The sequence below is a fragment of the Phyllobates terribilis genome, unplaced genomic scaffold (genome assembly GCF_046119375.1).
Source record: "Phyllobates terribilis strain yellow unplaced genomic scaffold, ASM4611937v1 Scaffold_12__6_contigs__length_324123572, whole genome shotgun sequence".
In the NCBI taxonomy this organism is placed as follows: Eukaryota; Metazoa; Chordata; class Amphibia; order Anura; family Dendrobatidae; genus Phyllobates; species Phyllobates terribilis.
Window position 1 is genome coordinate 305,045,540 of NW_027362772.1, and position 26,667 is coordinate 305,072,206.

Here is a 26,667-nt window from a genome sequence, read left to right on the forward strand (position 1 = left end):
TAGTCATAGCAGTGACAGCCAGAGCATAGTCATCATAGTGACAGCTATAGCATAGTCATCGCAGTGAAAGCTATAGCATAGTCATCGCAGTGACAGCCGGAGCATAGTCATCGCAGTGACCGCTAAAGCATAGTCATAGCAGTGACAGCCGGAGCATAGTCATCGCAGTGACAGCTATAGCATAGTCATCGCAGTGACAGCCGGAGCATATTCATAGCAGTGACAGCCAGAGAATAGTCATAGCAGTGACAGCCAAAGAATAATCATAGAAGTGACAGCCGGAGCATAGTCATAGCAGTTTACAGCCGGAGCATAGTCATAGCAGTGACAGCCGGAGCATAGTCATAGCAGTGACAGCCGGAGCATAGTCATAGCAGTGACAGCTGGAGCATAGTCATAGCAGTGACAGCCGGAGCATAGTCATAGTAGTGACAGCCAGAGCATAGTCATAGCAGTGACAGCCGGAGCATAGTCATAGAAGGGATAGCCAGAGCATTGTCATAGAAGGGATAGCCAGAGCATTGTCATAACAGTCATAGCCAGAGTATGCTGTCAACAGTAGCGGCCAGAGTGCGACCCTCAACAGCGGCCAGAGTTCGTCCCACAACAGTGACAGCCAAAGCATAGTCATAGCAGTGACAGCCAGAGCATAGTCATAGCAGTGACAGCCAGAGCATAGTCACAGCAGTGACAGCCGAAGCATAGTCATAGCAGTGACAGACGAAGCATAGTGATAGCAGGGACAGCCACAGCATAGCCATAGCAGTGACAGCCAGAGCATAGCCATAGCAGGGACAGCCAGAGCATAGCCATAGCAGTGACAGCCAGAGCATATTCATACCAGTGACAGCCAGAGCATAGCCATAGCAGTGACAGCCAAAGCATAGCCATAGCAGTGACAGCCAAAGCATAGCCATAGCAGTGACAGCCAGAGCATAGCCATAGCAGTGACAGCCAGAGCATAGCCATAGCAGTGACAGCCAGAGCGTAGTCATAGCAGTGACAGCCAGAGCATAGTCATAGCAGGGATGCTCTGGCATGCCCTCAACAGTAGCGGCCAGAGTGCTGCCCACAACAGCGGTGCAAGAGAGTGGCCCACAATGACAGCCAAAGCATGGCCATAGTGGTGACAGCCACAGCAAGAGTATAGCCAGTGCATGCCCGCAATATAAGCACAGCCATGATGGTGACGGTCATGGCATAGCCATTACAGTGATGACGAGATGCACCCATTGCAGTGACAAGGGTATGCTGGTTCCCATACACATTTAGTGGTCAGTAAGCCGGGCCATATTCATGAGAATTTCATGGCAGCTTTAGCAGCAGAATATCTTTGAGATGAACATGAAGCTGCATTGACGAGATTTTTTTTATGTTTCTAACATAATTAGTGGCAGCAGGGGACGGATATTTCCGGGCCATCGCTGAGCCATCTCATCATAGGCTCTTCCATCTCACACTGACATCAAGCATAGACTCCTATCAGACAGGTCAATGAATCAGTGGCACGGAGTGATGGGATCGCACAATCTGATATATCTAAGCCGCACTTCTGCATTGTTCAGGCATGAGGCCCTGACCGCAGAGGGCGAGAGACTGATACTGGATGTGTACAATGACCTGAGATGTGCACGACATGGCCTCCTCTAATCACACGTGGTGGTGGAGGAGATTGTGGTGTCATTCTGGAGAAGGCTGGTGAGGGGGTCACTTAATTATTAACCATCTCGGTATTACTCCAGTACAGTCCTAGATATCATAAACTGGAAATGTCCTAACATTCGGCAAAAGCTTATAGTGAGGGGGTTCACAGAGGTGGGGGGACGCCAATCATGGGACAGCTTGACATAGTTCTCTCCAATGTCACAGTGATGGATTCACTTACAGTACATGTTCTCTTCATGTTTTTCATGGACAAAACTCATGCACAAGATCTTAAAAAATCAAGACCCAATCACCAAGGCAGATGTCTTTCCTTACACCCCTGCTGCCACCTAAAATCTAATATATATATCCCGTCTGTCTGACCTTCTGTCCAGGAAATCCCGCGTCACTGATTGGTCCGGCCGCGGCCAATCAGCGACGCGGGATTTCAGAAACAGATGGCGGCCGTTAGCGGCTCATCATCCGCACAGAGGTCAGCGGCGATGCAGCCGAGAGATGAGTGGTGCTAGCCGGTCATCTCCCGGCTGCTAGCAGCAGAAGGACCCCGCCGGTCGGGATACTTCTGCTGCGAGCAGCCGGTCATCTCCCGGCTGCTCGCAGCGGAAGTACCCGCACAGGCAGCGCCGCTCCCCGGTCCTCACTAATAGGATTCGCTGATTGGTCGCGGCCGCCGGCCGCGCCCAATCAGCGATATTGGCGCCAAATTTAAACACTGCTCTGCTAATGGGTCGCGGTAGCCGGCCGCGACCAATCAGCATTATTGGCGCCAAATTTAAACAGCGCTTTGCTGATTGGTCGCGGTCGCTGGCCGCAAACAATCAGCATTATTGCCGCCAAATTTAAACACCGCTTTGCTGATTGGTCGCGGTCGCGACTAATCAGCGATTTTGGCGCCAAATTTAAATACCGCTCTGCTGATTAGTCGCGACCGCCGGCCGCGACCAATCAGCGATATTCGTGTCAAATTTAAACACCACTCTGCTGATTGGTCGCGGACGCCGGCCGCGACCAATCAGCATTATTGGCGCCAACTTTAAACACCGCTCTGCTGATTGGTCGCGGTCGCCGGCTGCGACCAATCAGCATTATTGGTGCCAAATTTAAACACCGCTTTACTGATTGCTCGCGGTCGCCGGCCACAAACAATCAGCATTATTGGCGCCAAATTTAAACACCGCTTTGCTGATTGGTCGCGGTAGCGACTAATCAGCGATTTTGTCGCCAAATTTAAACAAGCTCTCCAGTCCTCACTAACACAGTTCGCTGATTGGTCGCGGCCGCCGCCCGCGACCAATCACCGATATTGCTGCCAAATTTAAACACCGCTTTGCTAATTGGTCACGGTTGCCGGCCGCGACCAATCTGCATTATTGGTGCCAAATTTAAACACCGCTCTGCTGATTGGTCGCGGTCGCCGGCCGCGACCAATCAGCATTATTGCCGCCAAATTTAAACCCCGCTCTGCTGATTGATTGGTCGCGGCCACGACCAATCAGCGATATTGGCGCCAAATTTAAACACCGCTTTGCTGATTGGTCGCCGGCCGCGACCAATTAGCGATTTTGGCGCCAAATTTAAACAACGCTCTCCGGTCCTCACTAACACGGTTCGCTGATTGGTCGCGGTCGCCGCCCGCGACCAATCACCGATATTGCCGCCAAATTTAAACACTGCTTTGCTAATTGGTCACGGTTGCCGGCCGCGACCAATCAGCGATTTTGGCGCCAAATTTAAACAACGCTCTGCTGATTGCGCCCGGTCGGCCGCATACATATTCTAGAATACCCGATGCGTTAGAATCGGGCCACCATCTAGTATATTCATATTTGCTAACAATGTTGCTGCCATACCAGGACTAGATAATACTCTAATACTTTTCTGAAGAAAACATGCTATACAAAGACAATTATCAAAAACGGCACTATAATAGGCCCAAATAATACCACCACACTATAATCATTACATAGAGAATAATAATACTTCTACAGAACAAAACATCATACAAAGACCAATAATACCGCTATACACCTCTATATATACAACTACAGTGACTTAACTGCATCAACTGTTACTAAGTAAAAAGAAAATAATAAGAAAAATCAATATTTCTGCTGTACAAGGACCATATAGTGGTAGCTACCAGTTTTGCATACCATATAGGCGATTACTGTACAGATATACAGTGGGGAAAATAAGTATTTGATCCTCTGCCGATTTTACAAGTTTTCCCGTCTAGAAAGAATGGAGAGGTCTGTAATTTTTATCGTAGGTCACTTCACCTGTGAGAGACAGAATCTAAAAATAAAAAACAGAAGATGACATTGTATGATTTTTACATAATTAATTGGATTTTATTGCATGAAATAAGTATTTTATACAATAGATAAACAGAACTTAATATTTAGTCCAGAAACCTTTGTTTGCAATTCCAGAGGTCAGACGTTTCCTGTAGTTCTTCACCAGGTTTGCACAAACTGCAGCAGGGATTTTGGTCCCCTCCTTCATACAGATCTTCTCCAGATCTTTCAGGTTTCGGGGCTGTCGCTGGGTAACATTGAGTTTCAGCTTCCTTCAAAGATTTTCTATTGGGTTCAGGTTTGGAGACTGGCTAGGCCACTCCAGTACCTTGAAATGCTTCTTACAGAGCCACTCCTTAGTTTCCCTGACTGTGTTTTAGGTCATTGCCATGCTGGCAGACCCATATTCAATGCTCTTACTGAGGGAAGGAGGTTGCTGGCCAAAATCTTGCGATACATGACCTTCCCTTCAATACGGTGCAGTCGTTCTGTCCCCTTTGCAAAGAAGCACCCCAAAAATATGATGATTCCCCCACCATGCTTCAGGATTGGGATGATGTTCTTGGGGTTGAACTCATCCGTCTTCTTCCTCCAAACACGGCGAGTGCCGTTGATACCAAAAAGCTTTATTTTAGTCTCATCTGACCACATGAACTTCTCCCATGCCTCCTTTGGAACACCCAGATGGTTATTGGCAAACTTCAAACGGGCATGGACATGTGCTGGCGTGAGCAAGGGGAGCTTGCGTGCCCTGCAGGATTTTAATCCATAACGGCGTAGTGTTACTAATGGTAATGTTTGAGACTGTGGTCCCAGCTTTCTTCAGGTCAATGATCAGGCCCTCCCATGTAGTTCTGGGCTGATTCCTGGCCTTTCTCAGAATCATCCTTACCCTACGAGGTGAGATCTTGCATGGAGCCCCAGTCCGAAGAAGATTGACAGTCATCTCGTGTTTCTTCTATTTTCTAATAAGTGTGCCAACAGTTGTTGTCTTCTCACCAAACTGCTTGCCTGTTGTCCTGTAGCCCATCCCAGCCTTGTGCAGGTCTACATTTTTGTCCTTAGTGTCATTAGACAGCTCTTTGGTCTTGGCCATGGTGGAGAGGTTGGAGTGTGACTGAGTGTGTGCACAAGTGTCTTTTATACAGGTAACGAGTTCAAACAGGTGCAATTAATACAGGTAATGAGTGCAGAGCAGGAGGGCTTCTTAAAGAAAAACTAACAGGTCTGTGAGAGCCAGAATTCTTGATGGTTGGTAGGTGATCAAATATTTATTTCATGCAATAAAATGCAAATTAATTATTTAAAAATCATACAATGTGATTTTCTGGATTTTATTTTTAGATTCTGTCTCTCACAGGTGAAGTGACCTACGATAAAAATTACTGACCTCTCCATTCTTTGTAGGTGAGAAAACTTGCACTGTATATAGTGACTTACAGGCAACATTCTTTCTGATTGTTGTCGCTCACTTTTCCCATCTTTTCTATGATGTCCTGACCGATACGACTTCTTGAAGACTTTTGTCTGCGGTTTGTAACAAAGACACATTTTACTTCTCACATTTTCAGTACAGTCGTCACCCATTAGCAACTTACTCAAACTCCTGTTGAGGGAGGGCAATGGCCCTTCACGGTTGACCAAGTGAGTGTCAAATTATTATGTTGATTGCGCAATCCACAGAAAACCAAACGGAGGCAATGCTCTGTATGGGAGGATTCAAAGAATCTCTGATCCCGTTTATTTTGCTTAGCATTTTATATTGTTTTGAGTTTATTAATGTCCAATCATCTACAGCCGTACTACAGGCTTGAACCAATGTTAGTACAATTACTACGGAAACACATATATGGTCATATTATCGTTAGTTCGAAGCACGCTGGAAATTTACAAGGTCAATCCTGGCCTAGACTAGTTAGATAACAGGAGCAGGATGTCTGACAAAATGTTCTTGTGAGAAAAGGTTAGTATGGGAACGTTGCATGGGAAGAGAAAGAAAGAATGTATGTTATGCAAGGAGGGATAATAACATGATTTTAAAGCAAGCAGACAAAATGGAGTTGCTCTAGCATGAGTATCAATATGTCCTTTACACTCCCAAACCTAATGCTTCCCCCTATTTTTTGGTCCTCTTAGTAATGCCCCCAGACTGCCCCCCCAGTAATAATGCCTCCCGATTGCCCCCTCCAGAAGAAAGTTGCGAACAAGAACCATGAAGAGGATTGAAATCATGATCGTTTTCTTTGCACCAGCCCTTTCACATTATTCACGCTATGCATGGGGCCCTTACTATGGCTGGGGCCATCACTTCCATAGGCTCCATAACTGCTGCCAAGGCCACCTATATATTATACAGGAATGGTCAGCAATAGCCAAGGAAGCATCAGCAGCGCCAAAGAATTGCAGGATATCAGTAATAATTCTGGTAATAAATACAGTGTTCTGAATTAATTTCACTGAAGTTATTCTGATCACAATCTCCTTTCATCTCCAACTAGCAGTGAAATGTCAAAAAATAGCAACTTTGCCTCTATTGTAAGTCACGCTTCATTCTTTGATACTTCTCCCTTGTAAGAAAAACATTGCCGCTGATCTCCCTTTACATCCATCACTTGTCATGCAATTTCTATGCAGTACATAAGGCCAGTGCCAGGTCGTTCCTCACACTCTCCTGGAAGCCGCACCTGTGCCATCCCCGGAGCCGTGCACCCTCTTCCCTCATTTGTCACGTTACATTCACTTCTCTCCTTCCTTTGTGGAATAAGAAATAATCTGTTCATGAACATTAGAAGCCATTATGTCTCTCCGAAGTAATGGTCTCTGGGAGAGCGCTCTATTAATCCACTGGATTTCCCCGGAAGTTTATGGCATCTGTGGTAGTAGCAGAGGTGACATGTAACACTTAGAAATAGATTGCCACAATTGTCATCGCCCACAGAACCATTGCCACTTAATGTTACAATGTATCAGAGGGCTCAGCGAAAAGTGCCATCTTCATTCATCTACTTTCCTCCAGTCCCATGATACAATGTTGCATTCTCATCATTTTATATTTGTATTATGATTCACAAGTCTAAAGTAATTATAGCACATTGTCACAGTCTTATGAGCCAGCAAACGTTCCTCTATTAAGTAGTTTAAATTGTCTTCAACGCCCAGAGAGCAAAGTCAGGACATTTATTTTACGATCTCCCTAATGTTTCAGTTCATGCAAGAATAATTTTTGAAAGTGCTCGTGCACACAACCGATTGCCTTGGACGAGTGCTATCTATGGTTTTCACGGATAGAACACGTGCCCATGATATTCTATGGGGCCGATTTTTTCCTTGGACTGAATGGTCTGAGGAAAACGGTTTACCATGGACCCATAAACCAAGAAAGTCTATGGGTTCATGAAAAACATCGGAGTGCACTCGGATGACTTCCAAGTGCGATTAGATTTTCACAGACTGACAAAATGGAGAAGGTAGAGGAGCTTTTTTTCTCTCTCCACCTCCTAGAAGAACTGATGCCACTCCGATTAGAGTCTGATCACAATAATTGGACCGTTTTTCTCAGATGGAGAGAAAAGGACCATGTGCACCTTACAAAGTATGAAGAATTTGGGGCAGGCTTAATAAACCTATCCAATATATAGACGATGCAACTTAGGGGCATTCACTGGCCGATAATTAGGAACACACGTCTAAACAGGCAGCCAATCACCCGATGAATGAGCTAAATGCTTGTTTGTCCAGTGAAATGATTTTTAAGCTTGCTTAGAAAAATATTTAGATTTGAGAGTCCTCAGTGGTTGATACCTTTTAATGGCTAACTGAAAAGATGGTAACAAATTGCAAGCTTTCGAGACTACCTTGGTCTCTTCATCAGGCTAGTACAACACAAAATCTGAAGAGTCACATATTTATATGACTCGCCCCCTGGGCCGTGGGGCACTCGGATCCGGGCGGTAGGGAAACGATGGGAGTAGTAGTGGCAACCCGGTTCCGTGGCTCAGGGTGGTCAGACCAATGGTAGTCTGCTATGCTCTATTGATAATGTCCGACTACGCCACCCGTGGATTTGCGGTCATTAGGTACCGCCGCTGCAAGGCAGACCGCTGGGGCTGATGAGGTGTGCAGCTGGGATGGTGTGACTCCCCACGGGAAGAGTGCGGCCCCAGGGCAGTGTAGTGGATGGTGGGAGTGATGGTGGTGAGAGTCCCAGTACCGGTAGTGCTGGAGGCGCGAAGGAGCACACAGACAATAGGTTGCAGTCCAGGGTCTTTACTAAAACAGGTAAACTGACCCATAAACAGTCCCGGCTAGGAGGGGACCTGGATGTCTGAGAGCAACGGGGAAATTGGCCCTGGTCAGGGTGAGGGTGTAGGCCTACCGTGCTTTCTGCGCTCCTTCTGGCTATCTCCTCGTTATAGGGTAACAGCCCACGTTTCCAAGCTTTCCGTGTATTCTCGCCTGTATGGCCTGCGACGTGGGTTCCTTTCTGCTCCCAGCCTTGTACGGCTTTACTGGTCCCTTCGGTTGTGGCAGGGCCTCCAGGCTTCTTAGGCCAAGGAATATACAGTCCCTTGCGGACTGGTTCTCTGCTGGAGGATGTAGAATCCTCACAGCCTCAGACACCAAAGTCTGGTAAAGTAAGTCTCTTATCTGCCAAGACAGGCTCTCTTCGCCTCTTGTCTCTGGCTTGTGGCTCTCCTCCTGCCACACTTCCTCTTAGGTGCAGTGCAACTGTCTGTCCCTGCTCTGCTCTGGGTCAAGTCTCAGTGCTGAGACAGGCCATCAAGTTCTCTCTAACCCTGCCCCCAGTACCAGCTTTTATAGGGGCAGCCAGCTCCCCCTACTGGCCTGAGACAGGAGGCATTGCATGCTAATGTTCCCCTGACCAGAGAACCTCCCCCTTGCTCTCAGACACAGCTTTAATTACACTTGTGGCATCCAGGCCAGGGTGACACATTCCCCCCTAGTGAAATTTAGTACTCCGGGACTAAACAGTAAATAAAGAATAACATGCATAACCATAAAACATTATCAGGAAAGCGACGCACAAATTGAGTTCTTAAGGTCACAGTGTGGCCTGTGACCGGGTGTCCATATCACCAGCACAACGGGGAGCCTTAACCAGGTGGGGGTCTGTCCTACCCCAAGTCCTGCACAGTCTTAGTTCATTCCTGGGTTAGGCTCCGAACGCAGTCCATACAAGGTCCCGGTTATAAAAAGTCCATAACCTTTGAGTCCTTACGGTAGCTGCAAGAAACTGAAACACAGAATTACCAAACATGCATGTAACTTGGCAAACAATTCAACATTTGGCAACAGGGTTATTTACAATCTTAGTACACTCTATATTCTCCAGCGAGCGGGTATCTGCCCCTTTGTGCTCCTGGTTGACCTACGTAGCCCACTGTCTGGTGGTGGACCAACCTGGCTTTCCCCACTAGCGTTAGGGGTACAGCTACCAGCTGGGTGTACAGGTAGGGCAGGCAGCTGTCTGCGGGTCCTTTGGCTTACCGCAGGCATGGCAGGCTCACTGTCAGCAGAGGGTTGACTCTCCTGGGCTGCTGGTACAGGCTCTTCTGCCTCTGGAACCGCTTGCTCCTCTTCACCTTCCGGCTCTGGTGTTGGTTGTTGCTGTGCCGGTTGCAGGAAATGCAGGACGGGTACCACTATGGCATCATTTATGCGAGTCCAGGACTGAGGGAACTCTCCGAGAATGGTGCTGATCATTTCTTCCTTGTCCTCTGCGGGTTCAAGGTCACTCTGATCCTCTTCTGCACTACGGAGTTGCTCGGGGCACCTTTTGAGGTGGTCTCTGGAGACGACACTAGTGGTTTCTCCTCCGTCCTTGGTGATTACGCACACCTTTGGGTTGTCGTGATCAGACTGCAGTACGGTGTAGGGTTCCCTTTCCCACTGGTCGTCCAACTTATGTAGCCTTCTTTTTCGCTTTAGAACTTGCTCACCAGGTTCTAGGGGACCAGCAGGGGTGTGTTGATTGAAGAGTTTTTCTTGCCTCTCTCTCACCTGGGCCAGGCTCTTCTCCACACTCTCCTGTACCTTCTTGTACTGCAGTTGCCTTTCCGTATCCCAGTCCGCATCCGGGGAGGTGTCCTCAGGTATTAGGACTCCCATCTCCAGGTCTACGGGCAGCTTACCTGGTCTAGCTCGCATCAGGTAAGCCGGGGTGCAGTTTGTAGCATTCACCGGGATATTGTTGTATAGGTCTATCAGGTCAGGCAGTTTTTCTGGCCACAGGCTGCGTTGTCCAGGGGCAACGTCTTCAGGAGATCGATAACTATATTGTTCATCTTCTCACACATCCCGTTGGTTTGTGGATGGTAAGGCGTTGTACGAATTTTCTTACAGCCATAGAGGTTGCAGAACTCCTGGAAGATTTCAGCCTCGAACGCTGGACCCTGGTCTGTCAGGACCTGTTCCGGATACCGGTGTGGACGGCAGAAGTATTGCTGGAAGGCTCTGGCCGCTGTTTGGGCTGTCAAGTCCTTTACCGGGACCACCACTAGAAAACGGGAATAGTGGTCCACGATTGTCAGGGCATAGATGTATCCTGACCGGCTGGGAGCCAATTTGACATGGTCCAGAGCTACCAGCTCAAGAGGCTGCGTGGTGACGATGGGCCTCAAGGGTGTCTTCTGGCTGGCACGGTCCTTCCTCCTTAGGTGACAAGGGCCACAGTCTCTGCACCACTTTTCTACAGCTCCTCTCATGCCGACCCAAAAGAACCTTCCTCTTAGCAGGAACTCCAGTTTCTTCCAACCGAAGTGTCCCGCTCTGTCATGGTAAGCCCCCAGGACCATAGCTGCATCCCGCCTTGGGACCACGACTTGCCAGGTCAGCTCGTGCGTCCGGTGGTTAACAATCCTTCTGCACAACTTGCCTTCGTAGAGGAACAGCTTGCTCTTCTCCTTCCATAGCTGCTTGGCTTCCTCTGGGGCATCTGGATCTAGGCGGGCGTCTTCCCGGGTCAGCAGATCTTTCACCAGGCGGACTGCAGGGTCACTATCTTGGGTCTCGGCCCAGCTGTGGTGAGGTAGGGGATTGATCATCACAGTTGTTAGATCCTCCTCCTTCACGCGGTGAGAGTGTTGAGCGGCTCCATACCGGTGAAACGCAGGGAGTTCTACCTCCTCCAGCTCTTCTGGGTCTTCGTCGCCCTCAGGTAAGTGAGGCATTCTTGATAGGGCGTCCGCGTTGGCATTGGTTTTGCCGGCCCGGTACTTGATCACGAAGTCATAGTTGGAGAGACGGGCCATCCACCGCTGTTCTAGGGCACCCAGTCTTGCATTGTCCAGGTGTGTAAACGGGTTGTTGTCCGTGTACACGGTGAACTTTGCGGAGGCCAGGTAATGCTTGAAGCGTTCCGTCACGGCCCACACCACCGCCAAGAATTCTAGCTTGAAGGAGCTGTAATTCTCCGGGTTCCTCTCGGTGGGTCTCAGCTTCCGGCTGGCGTACGCGATCACCCTTTCTCTGCCCTGTTGGTTTTGGGACAGTACGGCTCCTAGTCCCACATTACTGGCGTCTGTGTGGAGAATGAAAGGCTGGCCATAATCAGGGTAGGCCAGGATCTCATCCCCCGTGAGGGCCATCTTTAGCTGGCGGAAGGACTCCTCTTCCGGTTTATCCCACTTGAAGGGTGGCTTTTGACTTCTGGACTTAGACTGTCCGATCAGGAGGTCCTGCATAGGAGCTGCCATCTTAGTGAACCCGGGGATGAACCTTCGGTAGGAGCCTACCAACCCGAGAAACTGTCTCACCTCTTTGATGTTCGAGGGGCTTGGCCAGCTCTTGATTGCCGTGACCTTGTCAGGGTCGGGGGCCACTCCTTCCGCGCTTACTACGTGCCCTAGGTACTGGACCTTTGGTTTCAGCAGGTGACACTTCGATGGTTTCACCTTCAGGCCATAGCCTGCCAGGGCTTCGAACACCTCGGCCAGGTGCTTTAGATGGTCCTCGTAGGTCTTCGAATAGACGATCACGTCGTCCAGGTAAAGGAGGACCGTCTCGAAGTTTCGGTGCCCTAGACAGCATTCCATCAGCCTCTGGAATGTCCCTGGTGCGTTGCAGAGCCCGAAGGGCATACAGTTGAACTCACTCAGTCCCATCGGGGTGGTGAAGGCGGTCTTCTCCTTGTCAGCCTCTGCCACAGGAACCTGCCAGTACCCGCTAGTAAGGTCCAAAGTAGAAAAGAAGTTAGCTGATTTTAGTGCGGCTAAAGACTCTTCTATTCTAGGCAGCGGATATGCGTCTTTGTGGGTGATACGGTTGATTTGTCTATAGTCGACGCACATTCTCATGGTGCCGTCTTTCTTTTTGACCAGAACCAAATGGGCTGCCCAGGGGCTACAGCTGTCTCTAATGACCCCAGCTTCTTTCATCTCTCTTAGCATGCCCTTTGCGTTCTGATAATGTGCAGGGGGTACAGGCCTGTGTCTCTCTTTTATCGGTGGGTGGCTCCCTGTGGGGATGTGGTGTTCTATCCCTTTTACTCTGCCGAAGTCCAGCGGGTGCTTACTAAAGACTCTCTCGTACTCCTGTACCACCCGGTAGACTCCTTGCTTTTGGTGCAGGGGAGTGGAGTCAGCACCCACGTGGAGTTTCTGGCACCAGTCCTGCTTTTGTTTCTGGGAGCCATTACCCTCCGCCTGAGGAGATGGAGGCAAGGGTTCCACGGCCCTGATAGCTTTGTGTTCGACAACAAACAGTTTGGCGAGTGTAGCGTACCTGGGTAAGTGTACTTCCCTCTCCCCAATGTTGAGGATGCGGACCGGCACCCTCCCATGACGGACATCAACCACCCCCCGGGCTGTCAAAATGGTGGGCCTGCTGTCTGAGTACACGGGTTCTACCATGGCTTGGTAGTCTCTACCTCTCAACCCGACTGCAGTCCGACACCAGATCATCATTTCACTTTTGGGAGGCATGGAAATGGGGAATGGGTCACTCAGTCTTACGCTACCGATCTCATCACCAGACAGTTCTACCTGCTGCCGTCTCATCAGGGCTTTTATCTCCTTGTTGAGGACTCTCTGTTGGCTGGAACTAGCATTCACCGCCACCTGTTGTAAGATTACAATTACCTCTGAAAGACAATTTTCAATTACGTTAGTACCCACAGTTATTTTAGGGTGACTTTCATGACGGTCAATGTCCACAATAATCACTGCCTGTGCCGGCAGTTCAACTTTACCAATTTTAATGGTCATCTCCTTGAACCCCATCTGCGGCACGGGTAAGCCATTACTGGCGATGATGCTCAAGTTACTGTCTGGATACCGTGTGATATCAGCATCAGTCCAATACTGCTTAAAAAGTACATAAGGGATAGTGGTTACTTGCGACCCAGTATCCAGCAAGGCGCTCATGGGGATACCGTCCAGCACCACGGGTAAAACCGGGCGCCCCCCAACGTACTTATTACGCCAATTGTAAGGGCCTGGTGATCTTATGCCTGGGGGTTGGCCCTCTGCCCCAGGTTGGACCCGTTTAAATTACAGTACCTGGAAATGTGTCCGGGCTGGTTGCATCGACAGCAAATGGGCTGTCCATCCTCTGCGTAGCGGTCTGTGGGCCTCCCTCGGAACGACGGGATCCTCCTCTGTCGACGCCACGGGACATCCTCCGGACTTGAAGCCGGCTCGATGTGTCTTGACGGGTCCACTTGCAACGCCTGGACGGTCCTGGTCAACGCCGCGACGCTCCTGGTCAGCTCCTGGACTTGGTGGTGCAGGTCTTTCGACGGGGCTTGGTTCAGGGCCTGTGCATCAGCCTCCACAGAGTCCATAGAGGAGGGCGCCGCCTCCTGGTGGTTGGTGAGAGCAGGGCACCAGGGGTTTATAGCGCCACTGGTTGCAGATTCACGGAGCACCCTTATGGCCCTGTCCTTAAATTGGGCAAAGGTCAGGTCGGGGTTCTGAAAGAACATGAGGCGCAGTTGGGCCCTGTGGACGCTAGACAGCAGACCTTCTATGAATTGTTCTGTTAGCAGCTTATCCGTTTCCTGCACACTGCCAGGGTCAGTTTGTTGAATAGCCCTCAAGGCTTCCTGCAGATTTAGGGCATAGTCTCTGATGCTGTCCTGTGCCCGCTGCTTACATCCATAGAACCTCATTTTAATTTCAGCGGAGGTACGTGTGTCAAAGGTACCCCGCAGCCGGGCCAGAATACCCTTCACGGTCCTTTTCTCCTCAGTGGGCCATGATTTTACCTCCCTTTGGGCTGCGCCAGTTAACTGCCCTGTTAGTATGCTGACCTTCTGTTCCTCTGTCAGGGGGTAAACCTGGAACAAACTGTATAGCCTTTCCTTGAAGTCAGTTAGGGCATGGGGCTCCCCTGAATATTTGGGCAGCCAGGCCGCTCCAGGGATGTAGGGCAGGGAAAAGGGCATCACCGCTGCTGCAGCTGCGTTCGTGGTAGTGGGCGCCTCTGTGTCCGACATCTTCCTCCCCCCTAGTCAAGAGTGGCCTACCTTCCGACGATCCTCTTCTGTAGGCCGCGGCTCCTCTGCTGCCGCTATGGACGAGGACCTGGCGTCGCGTCCTGATGACGTCAGCGTCGCTCTCTCTCCCTTCCAGGACCTTGCGCAGCGTCGGTGCGTGGGGCGGAGCTTCGGATCTCGCGCGGTTTTGACGTCCACGCCCCTCTTCTTCCCGCGCGGCGTCCTGAAGATGGCGTCCGATGGCGGGAAACAGCTGCAGATGGCGGGAAGACGGCGGGAAACGGTCCAAGATGGCGTCTGATGGCGGGAATCGGCTCCGGATGGCGGGAAACGACTCCGGACGGCGGGAAACTTCGCCACAGGTAAGTTGCAAAAGTCTTTTTCAGGCACGCAGTACCCGGTGGTTGCGGGCACAAAATCCTGCCGACTACGCCAAAGCTGACTCGCCCCCTGGGCCGTGGGGCACTCGGATCCGGGCGGTAGGGAAACGATGGGAGTAGTAGTGGCAACCCGGTTCCGTGGCTCAGGGTGGTCAGACCAATGGTAGTCTGCTATGCTCTATTGATAATGTCCGACTACGCCACCCGTGGATTTGCGGTCATTAGGTACTGCCGCTGCAAGGCAGACCGCTGGGGCTGATGAGGTGTGCAGCTGGGATGGTGTGACTCCCCACGGGAAGAGTGCGGCCCCAGGGCAGTGTAGTGGATGGCGGGAGTGATGGTGGTGAGAGTCCCAGTACTGGTAGTGCTGGAGGCGCGAAGGAGCACACAGACAATAGGTTGCAGTCCAGGGTCTTTACTAAAACATGTAAACTGACCCATAAACAGTCCCGGCTAGGAGGGGACCTGGATGTCTGAGAGCAACGGGGAAATTGGCCCTGGTCAGGGTGAGGGTGTAGGCCTACCGTGCTTTCTGCGCTCCTTCTGGCTATCTCCTCATTATAGGGTAACAGCCCACGTTTCCAAGCTTTCCGTGTATTCTCGCCTGTATGGCCTGCGACGTGGGTTCCTTTCTGCTCCCAGCCTTGTACGGCTTTACTGGTCCCTTCGGTTGTGGCAGGGCCTCCAGGCTTCTTAGGCCAAGGAATATACAGTCCCTTGCGGACTGGTTCTCTGCTGGAGGATGTAGAATCCTCACAGCCTCAGACACCAAAGTCTGGTAAAGTCAGTCTCTTATCTGCCAAGACAGGCTCTCTTCGCCTCTTGTCTCTGGCTTGTGGCTCTCCTCCTGCCACACTTCCTCTTAGGTGCAATACAAAACTGTCTGTCCCTGCTCTGCTCTGGGACAAGTCTCAGTGCTGAGACAGGCCATCAAGTTCTCTCTAACCCTGCCCCCAGTACCAGCTTTTATTGGGGCAGCCAGCTCCCCCTACTGGCCTGAGACAGGAGGCGTTGCATGCTAATGTTCCCCTGACCAGAGAACCTCCCCCTTGCTCTCAGACACAGCTTTAATTACACTTGTGGCATCCAGGCCAGGGTGACACATATACACAATACAATCTACGAGAGGAGAAAGGAAAAAAAATAGTAGAAATAATAAATAGATCTAAATTTTGATGCATCATTATCTGCCAAAATGTGCCAAGGTTTAGGCTCAAACATTAATAAATCTATCCTTTTTATTTTTTAAATAAAACAAAGTTAACATTAATCTGTTGGGTCACTGTAATAGCAAATGTTATTGTCTGTTTTGTAATTTTTCTTAATAATATGTATTAGTGTGCTTAATGAAACTGCCTTTGCTTACTCATTTTTTTTAGTAACTTTGCCAAAAAAATATAACTTATTTATTTTGCTCACTTTTATAGAGCCATTAATTCCACAGCACTTTACAGACATCAGCAACTTTAACTTTTTTTTTACTACCTGTAACACACTGGCATAAAGCGATATATTAATATATGCTAAGTCAATATGTATTTGAAGAATGCTATTGAGGATTTAGGCAAAGACAAGAGTGTAGCCTGTGGCTCACTCTTAGTGTTTCTGCCCCCAGAACGGCAGGTCTTGAGTATTAGCAGAGACAAACAAACGATCAAGAATAATAAATACACTGGTGTCCCTCAAGCATTAGGGGGTGTGAAGGAAAAGGCTCCAGGGTCCATTAATCTTGGACTTCTGGAAGAGTTGGAAATTGAGTTTGGTAATGGAGCTACAGGTGTCGTACTTGACGCCTTCTCTATGACTTGCAGGGTAAGAATGGCCGATAAAATGAAGAGCCCCCAAAACTGTCTGTAAATAGGGGTGTTAGATTTTTTTTGTTACCAAATTTTCTTGAAAATGATTTGCAAGAATAAGAATAAGTTATTGTGCTTTGAGTAGTTATAGCTCAGTATGTCGGGACATAACCGGCTCAGTGATGCTCCCTTGCTGGGAAATTGGGTCTCTCACGTCCTGTGGATATCTGCAGATAGGAGCCATGTTTGATATGGAATACGTGGCGGTAAACCTGGAAATGACTTGTCGTTTTCCTTTCTAGAACTAGAAAAGGCCCAACAAAGTACAATCTGTCCTGCAAAAATCTGGGTGTTTTCTGCTTCTATCTTTTCTCTGTTTAGTCTCCTGTGAAATTGTTTTTCAGGAACTGATTAATTCGGGCAGACTCCATGCGATGATGCACCGTGCCGGCGCTGAAGACAGGCTGTCGGGCAGGTTCGCCCTGTTATCTACAGGTTATTATTACCACTCTGTCAAGCACTCTCTCACAGCCCCGCTGTTAATTCCCTTGTATTGTCTTTCACTGGAAATAAAGTTTCCAAGTCTTGGAAGTTTGAAATGCAGAATTTAGATTTTCTGTGAAAACTGTGACAAAGGGTTTTATCTAATAAAAATACACACAGCACCGAACGTGGAGGAGGATTTCATTGGACTGAGGATGATGAATGTCTTATGGCTGGAGAATTGTAAGTGCAGGGGATGACACGCAGGTAGAGAGATGAGATCCACCATATCCAGCGCAGCAGACCAGGAAAACAATACGTACAATGATGAAGAAATATATGTACACACACGTTCCAGCTACAAAGAATATAGTCCACGGCACTCACCAAATGTCTTTTCCAATTCCTTTATTCATGGATAGCAGATGCACAGGAGGAATGGCATCACAGGGTGACCTGCGGCCGTTTTATGTGTGCACACACTTTCTCAGGGCCATTCTTTGGTCATACAACCTGCAGATACATATATGTTTCAGCTGCTATGCCAGTCACTTATGTAGCTTTATCATCAGTTTGGAGGGGTCAAAACTACAGACAGACTGCCATTAATGTCAAACATAATAAAAAAAAATAGACCTTTTAAGGTGGCCATACTCATTAGATGCAGTAGGTGTTTGTAGGCAGGTATTCTTCTTCATGTCCCCATAAACATACCTGCTTGGTTTGGCTGAGCATATATGTACTCTAAATTGGGAAATGTTGTTAAGCCAAAGCCAGGCACATCTGTCCCCTCCAGACCCCTCGGTCCCCTCCAGACCCCTCTGTCCCCTGCAGACCCCTCTGTCCCCTCCAAACGCCTCTGTTCCCTTCAGTCACGTGTCACACACCCCTCCCAGCTCCCACACCTGATCCCTTCTCTTATGGCCGCCTTTCTTTTCTGTCATCCATACCAGATTTTACAGGTTGCCCAGCAAACTCAGTGACAACATCACCAAAGGCCTTTAAGGCCAACTCCCAACCTTGTGTTTCTGAGTATTGAGTAAGCTAGCATTCAGTTAAGCCCCCGTCTCACATAGCGAGATCGCTAGCGAGATCGCTGATGTGTCACGGTTTTGGTGACGCAACAGCAACCTCACCAGCGATGTCGCTATATGTGACACTTTGCAACGATCAGGCCCCTGCTGTGAGGTCACTGATCGCTGCAAAGTGTCCTGGACCATTTTTTGGTCGTTGCTCTCCCGCTGGTCAGCACACATTGCTGTGTGTGACAAGCGGGAGCAGCGATCAGGCTGGTAACCATGATAAACATCGGGTTACTAGGGGCACACGCGCACCTAGTAACCCGTTGTTTATCATGGTTACGAGCCTGCTAAAGTGAGCTGTAACCTCCCGCTCACTGTAACAGAGTGGTAACCATGATAAACAACGGGTTACTAGGAGCGCGTGTGCCCCTAGTAACCCGATGTGTACCATAGTTACCAGCCTGCTCCTGCTTCAGCAGGCTGGTAACCAGGAGCAGGACATTGTGGAAAGATTCTTTCCATGATGTCGCTGCTCCCCTGATCGTTGGTGAGCCTGCCTGTTTGACAGCTCACCAGCGACCACATAGCGACGCAGCAACGATCCCTGACAGGTCGTATCGTTGTCGGGATCATTGCAGCGTCGCTAAGTGTGACGGGGCCTTTACGGTCAGTAGCCTTATCAGTTTGTCTTCTCTGCAAACATCTGTGGTTTCTACAACCTGTGTCTATTTTTTTGGCCTCAGACCTGCTGATTAACCCTTTGTCTGCTGTAAGCATACTAAACAGTTATCTGGATTAGTTTAGACTTCAAAAACTCCTTCATCAAGTGTAGGTTCTGTGTGAAAAACTTTGTCACTCCATCCCTGCTGCCTGCCGCTACCCATTTGTTTGCTGATTACTCCTTCATCTACCATAAGCATTGTAAACTCACCCTTGAGCTAGTTCACATTACAAATGCTGCCGCTTTGGTGGAACTATACATCTTCAGTTCCTGAGCTTGTCTACACTTAACTGTCTCCTATCCTGGTCCTTGCTGTTCCATGTGACATCCGGCAATTCCAGCTGGCTGTACTATCGCCCACGGTCCATTTGTTCACCTTGATCTGTGGCTTCGTGAATCCAACCCACCAAAGGTGTCCATATTCTTTAAATGTAAAGTCAGCTATGCCACATGTATAAATAATACTTGTAAAATTACACCAAGCTTCAAAGAACTTGGTAGCCCCTTGAGTCTGTAACGTGGGCTAGTAATGCACATTTCTGGCATTCCCTTTAACGGAACACAGTTCTCTTGTTTTCTGGTTGTACAGCTGGGTTTCTCTGCTCACGAGCGAGAGGAAATTTGTCTGAAGACCTGATCTGCTATTCTGCAAACACTGCATGAGTTTGTGCAGCCAAGATCAAGCTCCGATCCTTCAAAGTCGCATATCAACAAGAGAGTTCATTAAAAGCAATATTTACCCTGGTGACAGAAGGAATTCTCCAGACTAGACTCTTGTCGGAGAAAAAGGAAAAAGAAATAAACACAGTCAGCACATTTCTTCCTTGGAGTCTAATAAAACTTGTGCTACCAGAGCGAAAAAAACAAATCAAAACATTATTAAACTGATATTAAAAATAAAGAAAAAAGTTTTGCGTGGTAACTTCTGGCAACCAATCAGAATTGATCAATGCACTAATTATTAGCAGTTTGTTATGGATCTCATGTGTCTTACCAAATCTAGTAAAAATGTATAGTCACAGTCGTTTCAGGTGACTACTTAGAATATGCTGTCCCATGTGTGCATGAGATGTAACACTATTTCTGGCCATTATATGACTTGTATCTTGCATTTTTTCAGCAGTTTTCCCCTCTGCAAGCTTTGGCTCTAATTTTTCAGTTGTCTCTGAGCTATTGGGTGTAGACTGACTGCTCTGATGTCTCCCAAACAAAGAACACACAGACATGAGGTATTCCTGCTCTCCTGTTTCTATATTGCACATATTCAGAAGCAGCAATGCTGAGGGGACATTGTACAGCAATACTACTGTTAGAACCTTGCTCTTAGGTTTTTTCCTTTGCTGGTCACATGACCTTGTTGGCCTATTTAATCCTGCTCCGCCCTTCTGGCTTTGCTGGACTTCATTGTATAACTACTTTCTAGCTAGCCTGTGCTCTGTATCTAACTCTGTTAGTTTGCTTGGTCTACGGACCTCTATGTTCTATATATTTTGTTTGTTCGTCTGTCTGCTACTATTTCTGTTAGGAGGTGTCCCATTTTCCTCCCAGTCCTTAGTACTTGTAGGGATTCTTTCCCCACATCTATAGGTCTCCGTACAGACTAGCTTAGGACTTTAGCAGGTCTGATCGCAGGATCAGGTCCCCTGTTACATCGTAGGGATTAAGCTGAGTTCTATCGTAGGGACAGATCTCCTCTCTTTCCTTAGCTCTGGTAGCAGAACATAACAGTAAGTCCAGCCTGCAAATTCTCTAAGGAAAGATTTTTCTGTTCCATCATGGTGTCGGTTCAGGATTTGGCTAAACACCTGCAGGGACTCTCTCTGGAGGTGGCCGAGCTCCGTCAGCACGTGAGTAACTGTCCTGGAGCACATTTCTTGGAGCCTAAGGTATGTTTGCCGGATTTATTTTTTGGTGAACACCGAGAATTTTTTTCATTTAAAAATACTTGCTTATTGTATTTTCGTTTGAGACCCAAGTCCTCTGGGGATGAATCCCAGCGCATAGGGTTCATAATGTCACTTTTGCGCAAAGAGCCTCAGGAGTGGGCCTTTTCTTTGCAACCTAGTGATACATGCTTCAGATCAGTGGATAGTTTTTTTTCTGCTTTGGGACTATTATATGATGATCCTGACCGTGTCTCATCAGCTGAGACTGAGTTAAGACGTTTGAGACAGGGATCAGGTAATGTGGAAAAATATTGTACTCATTTCCGTCGTTGGTCTACTCAAACAGGGTGGAACGATTCTGCTCTGAAAAGTCTATTTCTTACTGGGCTCAATGAAAGGGTTAAAGACCTGCTAATTGCTTATCCTACACCTGAAGATTTGCAACAGGCTATGCAATTAGCTATACGGGTGGATAGGAGACTGCGTGCAAGGGTTAATGAGAGCAAATCCTCTGCTATGTCAGTTTCTGGTTATGAGAATGTGTGTACTAACAGTGGTGAACCGATGGAGACTGGATCGGTGGCACCTCGCTCTCAAGAAAAAGACCGTAGATTTTCTGAAGGCTTGTGTTTCTATTGCGGAAAATCTGGTCATTTGATTAAAGACTGTGAGCTTCGTATGAAGAAAGAAAAAAAAATGGTCAGTCATGCCCGTATTGCCTGTTTAAATTCCAAGGGTGTATTTTTAGCTGCTTCCACGATTGCTCAGGAAAAATTAATGGAATTTCGGGTGTTTGTTGATTGTGGGTCTACTCTGAATGTAATTGATGGGGGATTCTTGGAAAGACTCAATTTAAAACCCGAACCTTTATCATCCCCCATTGCTGTGGTTTCTGTGGATGGTTCCCCTTTGAAGAATATTACTCTCAAGGTCTGTGAATTTCCTCTCACTATTAATGGTGTTCACCATGAGAAATTGGATTTGGTAGTTTTGAATAACTTGCCTTCTCTAGTAATATTGGGATTACCCTGGTTAAAATTTCACAATCCTGTACTGGATTGGTCTACCAGTGAAATTAAATCCTGGAGCCATAAATGTTATGACAAGTGTTGTAACGGGCGTATTGCAGCTTTGGATAGGGGAGAATTGCCTGTTCCTATTCAGGATTTTTGGAGAGTTTTTTCTGAGAAGGAATCGCAGGTTTTGCCTCCCCATAGAGACTATGATTGTTCTATTGAATTTGTCCCTGGAGCGACTCTTCCTAAAAGTCGTTTATTTAACCTTACTATTCCTGAGAGGAAGGCTTTGGAGGAATACATACAGACAAGTTTGGCCGCCGGTCACATTAGGCCCTCTAAGTCTCCTGTGGCGGTTGGATTTTTTTTTGTAAAAAAAAAGGACGGCGGTTTACGTCCTTGTCTGGATTTTCGTGAGATTAACAAAATTACTGTACGCAATCCTTACCCACTGCCATTGATTCCTGATCTGTTTAACCAGTTAATGGGGGCCCAGTGGTTCTCTAAAATTGACCTTAAGGGGGCATACAATCTGTTGCGCATGAAGGAGGGTGACGAATGGAAGACTGCTTTTAACACTCCTGTGGGTCATTTTGAGAATCTGGTTATGCCTTTTGGTCTTACTAATGCTCCTGCATTTTTTCAGAATCTTATTAATGACATCCTTAGACCTTTGATCGGCAAAAATGTGGTTGTGTATTTGGATGACATTTTGATTTATTCGCCGGATCTGGAGTCTCATTGGCGGAGCGTACGTGAGGTATTACAGTTATTAATGGACAATTCGCTTTTTGCTAAGCTGGAGAAATGTGAGTTCGCTGTACAGAGAATTAGTTTTTTGGGTTACATTATTTCCAGCGAAGGTTTTGAGATGGACCCGGTTAAAGTTCAAGCTGTACAGGAATGGCCTAGGCCTATTGGTTTGAAATCGATACAGAGGTTTTTAGGTTTCGCCAATTATTACAGAAAATTCATAAAAAATTTTTCTAGTATTGTCAAACCTCTGACCGATCTCACCAGGAAAGGTGCTGATGCGGTTCAGTGGTCTTCTGAGGCCATTGAAGCTTTTGTGTATCTCAAGGAGAGGTTCACCTCTGCTCCCATCCTTATGCAGCCTGATGTGACTAAGCCGTTTTTGGTTGAGGTTGATGCTTCCTCTGTGGGGGTTGGCGCAGTATTGTCTCAGGATAACGGGGATGGATTACATCCCTGTGCCTTTTTTTAAAAAAAATTTTCGGAGACTGAACTGAATTACGATATTGGTAATCTGGAATTATTGGCTATTAAACTCGCATTTGAACACTGGCGCCACTTCTTGGAAGGTGCGGAATTTCCCGTTCAGGTTCTTACGGATCATAAAAATCTGATATATCTTGATGCTGCCAAGCGCCTGAATGCCCGTCAGGCTAGGTGGGCACTGTTTTTCTCGCGGTTTAATTTCTCCGTTACTTACATCCCTGGTACTAAGAATGTTAAGGCGGATGCCTTGTCTCGCAGTTTTTCTCCCATAGTCGGTGCTGAGAAAGAGGAGAACATTTTACAAGAAGGTGTTGTGATAGCTGCTTTGGACTCCGTTTTGGAAGATGAGATTCTTAAAGCACAGGAGAATGCCCCATCTAACACTCCTCATGGGAGGTTGTTTGTGCCTGGGACCTTTAGGAGAGATTTGTTTGTTGAGTGTCACGAATCTCGGTTGGCAGGTCATCCCGGAATCTCTGAGACCAAGAGACTGGTGGGTTGCAGTTTTTGGTGGCCTGGATGGCAGAAGGAAGTCATTAAGTGGGTGCGTCAATGTACTATATGTGCTAGATCTAAGTCCTCACATACTCCTGCTGCGGGGTTGCTTTGTCCTTTGGAGGTTCCCAGTGCTCCTTGGACACATTTGGCTATGGACTTTATAACTGACCTTCCCCCCTCTGAGGGTTTTACTGTCATATGGGTGGTCGTGGACCGTTTTAGCAAGATGTGTCACTTGGTTCCCTTCGTCAAACTGCCCTGCGCTAAAACTCTCGCTAAGGCCTTTGTCAAGGAAATTGTCAGACTTAATGGCGTTCCTACTGACATTGTTTCTGATAGGGGTCCTCAGTTCGTGGCTCGTTTTTGGCGTGCCTTTTGTGACAGGTTGGGAGTTCATTTGTCGTTCTCGTCCGGATATCATCCTGAATCTAATGGCCAGACAGAAAGGAAAAACCAGGATGTTGAGCAGTTCTTGCGTTGTTTTGTGGCAGACAATCAAGAGGGGTGGTCTGAGTTTCTGCCACTTGCTGAATTTGCTCTTAACAACCATACATCTTCTTCTGCTGGTTGTTCGCCTTTTTTTTGTTGTTCTGGGAGACATCCGTCGTTTGGGTCGTTCTCCAAGTTGGGATCTGCCGTGCCTGAGGAGGAGAATTTTTCCGGTGATTTGGAGAGAGTTTGGACGGATGTGCGTGGTAATCTTCAGGAGGCCAACAGAAAATCTAAAGACTACTTTGATAGGAAACGACAGGAGGTTTTGTTCGCTGTTGGTGACATGGTTTGGTTGTCCTCTAGGAATCTGCGGTTGAGGATTCCTTCTAAGAAATTGGGTCCCAAGTTTGTAGGGCCCTTTAAGGTGCTTCAGGTTGTCAACCAATCTGCTGTTAGGTTGGAGGTTCCTACCTCCTGGAGAATTAATCCGGTATTTCATGTCTCTCTGTTGAAAAAAGCGGTTGTATCGGATTGTGACGCCTCTGCCTCTGTTCCTCCGGTGGTGGAGGACGGGGAATATGAAATTTCTCGCATCCTTAACTCTAGACGGTATAGAGGTAGTTTGCAGTATCTTGTGGCCTGGAAAGGTTTCGGACCCGAGGATAACTCTTGGGTGAGGTCAGATGATGTTTCCGCGTCCAGACTTATCAGAGCGTTTCACAGGAGATTTCCTGATAAGCCTGGTCCTAGGGGATCCGGAGGATCCTCTTAGAAGGGGGGGTACTGTTAGAACCTTGCTCTTAGGTTTTTTCCTTTGCTGGTCACATGACCTTGTTGGCCTATTTAATCCTGCTCCGCCCTTCTGGCTTTGCTGGACTTCATTGTATAACTACTTTCTAGCTAGCCTGTGCTCTGTATCTAACTCTGTTAGTTTGCTTGGTCTACGGACCTCTATGTTCTATATATTTTGTTTGTTCGTCTGTCTGCTACTATTTCTGTTAGGAGGTGTCCCATTTTCCTCCCAGTCCTTAGTACTTGTAGGGATTCTTTCCCCACATCTATAGGTCTCCGTACAGACTAGCTTAGGACTTTAGCAGGTCTGATCGCAGGATCAGGTCCCCTGTTACATCGTAGGGATTAAGCTGAGTTCTATCGTAGGGACAGATCTCCTCTCTTTCCTTAGCTCTGGTAGCAGAACATAACAACTACGCAGTGTAGCTGTGAAACCAGTTTTGGAGTGAAATATATAACAACCGCTAAAAGCTGAAGCAGGAATTGCCTGTCTGGTTTCGACTTGTGCTCCGAGTCCTCATTCATCCTCCCCTCTTACAAGATAGCAGAACCATAAGGGACATTATAAAGGACTACTCACCATTGTAGCTGTGAATCCAGGACTAGGAGGAGATGAACAGTTAATAGAAAGTAGCAGCATGATCTCTGTGTCTCTGTACCTTATCTTTTACTTTGCTCCTCTTTCCTACTACACCGTCGTTCTCCATATACTTCAATAGGCAACAGTAATCTGATCTCTCAGTGAGCCGAGTCCCTCGTGCCTTAGGTAGGACCGATTTTTGCAGTTTTTCAGAGTGAACAATGAGTTCAGGAAGAGACAAATTGGCTACTAAGTAGAGAATAAAGCAGTTTTCTCTGATCAGAAATATTACAAAGTTTCTTACATTCATTTGTACCATTGCTGTATGAAAATTGATACGATGTGTGCTGCAGGAAGTTTGAGTCATTTTCTGCACCTGAACATACCGCCATCATACAGATGGTTTTTAGATTTCTTTTGGACTTTTGCAATTCCCTCTCGGTGCGGCAGAGATTAGACTCTTATGTATCAGTCATTTCCACATGAGTTGCTATAATTACCATTTCCCTTTTGCTTATTTTCTTACATTTAGATTCTGTCTTTATTAATCTTTCAGCTTTGTTCCCTGTAACCTTGGGTTATGTAAGAAACTACACGACACATTCTTCTCAATCTTCGGTTTCCTGGAGCGGTGGCTGAACAGTTTTCTTTTCTAGTATTGGTAAATGTGGTTTTAAGACATTCTGGACATTTCATGTAAAAAAAAAGGAACTTTCATATTTCAGTAGAAAAAAGAAGGTGAAAACTGGAGATTGCCATTGTGATTGCACATTACATGGCAGGTTATCTGAAACAGGACTGGATTTCTGGACCAAAATTATAGCTTGATGGGGCATTCAGCACAAGGTCTGGAAAAAGTAGAAATGCAGTAATATAGATATTGTAAAGAATTAGTAAAGATTGGTTGTTTTCTTTCAGGAACAGTGCCACACCTATACATAGGTCATGTGTGGTATTGCAGAATAGGTCCAACTGTAATAGCAGACAAAACTTCCGGACAAGGGTGGAGCTGTTTCTGGTAGAAAGCAGATGATTTTCTAATTTTGAGCAGCCCTTATAAATGAGGTCTGTATAGACAAGACCTGATTGACTATCTGTCCATGGTGGTATGGTGCCACGTGGTTGTATTGTCTATTTGTATCACATTGCGGTGACCTGTAGGGTTCAGAGGAAGGTGTCTACGCTACTGGCTAAAAAGACTATTGGATCAATGGATGCAGAGCAGAGTCCACGGCTCTAAGGGATGCAGACTTTTTCCAGCACGGAGCCTGGTTATGTCGATCTTATTGTTGTGTTTTATTGGAGATTTCCTTGCTCATCAGATTGGAGTGCACGGGTGTCTCCTGGAGAGTGTTCAGCCTCGGGAATCGCTGTTTCCATTCAGTGACAGTAAGCAGAGTAAGA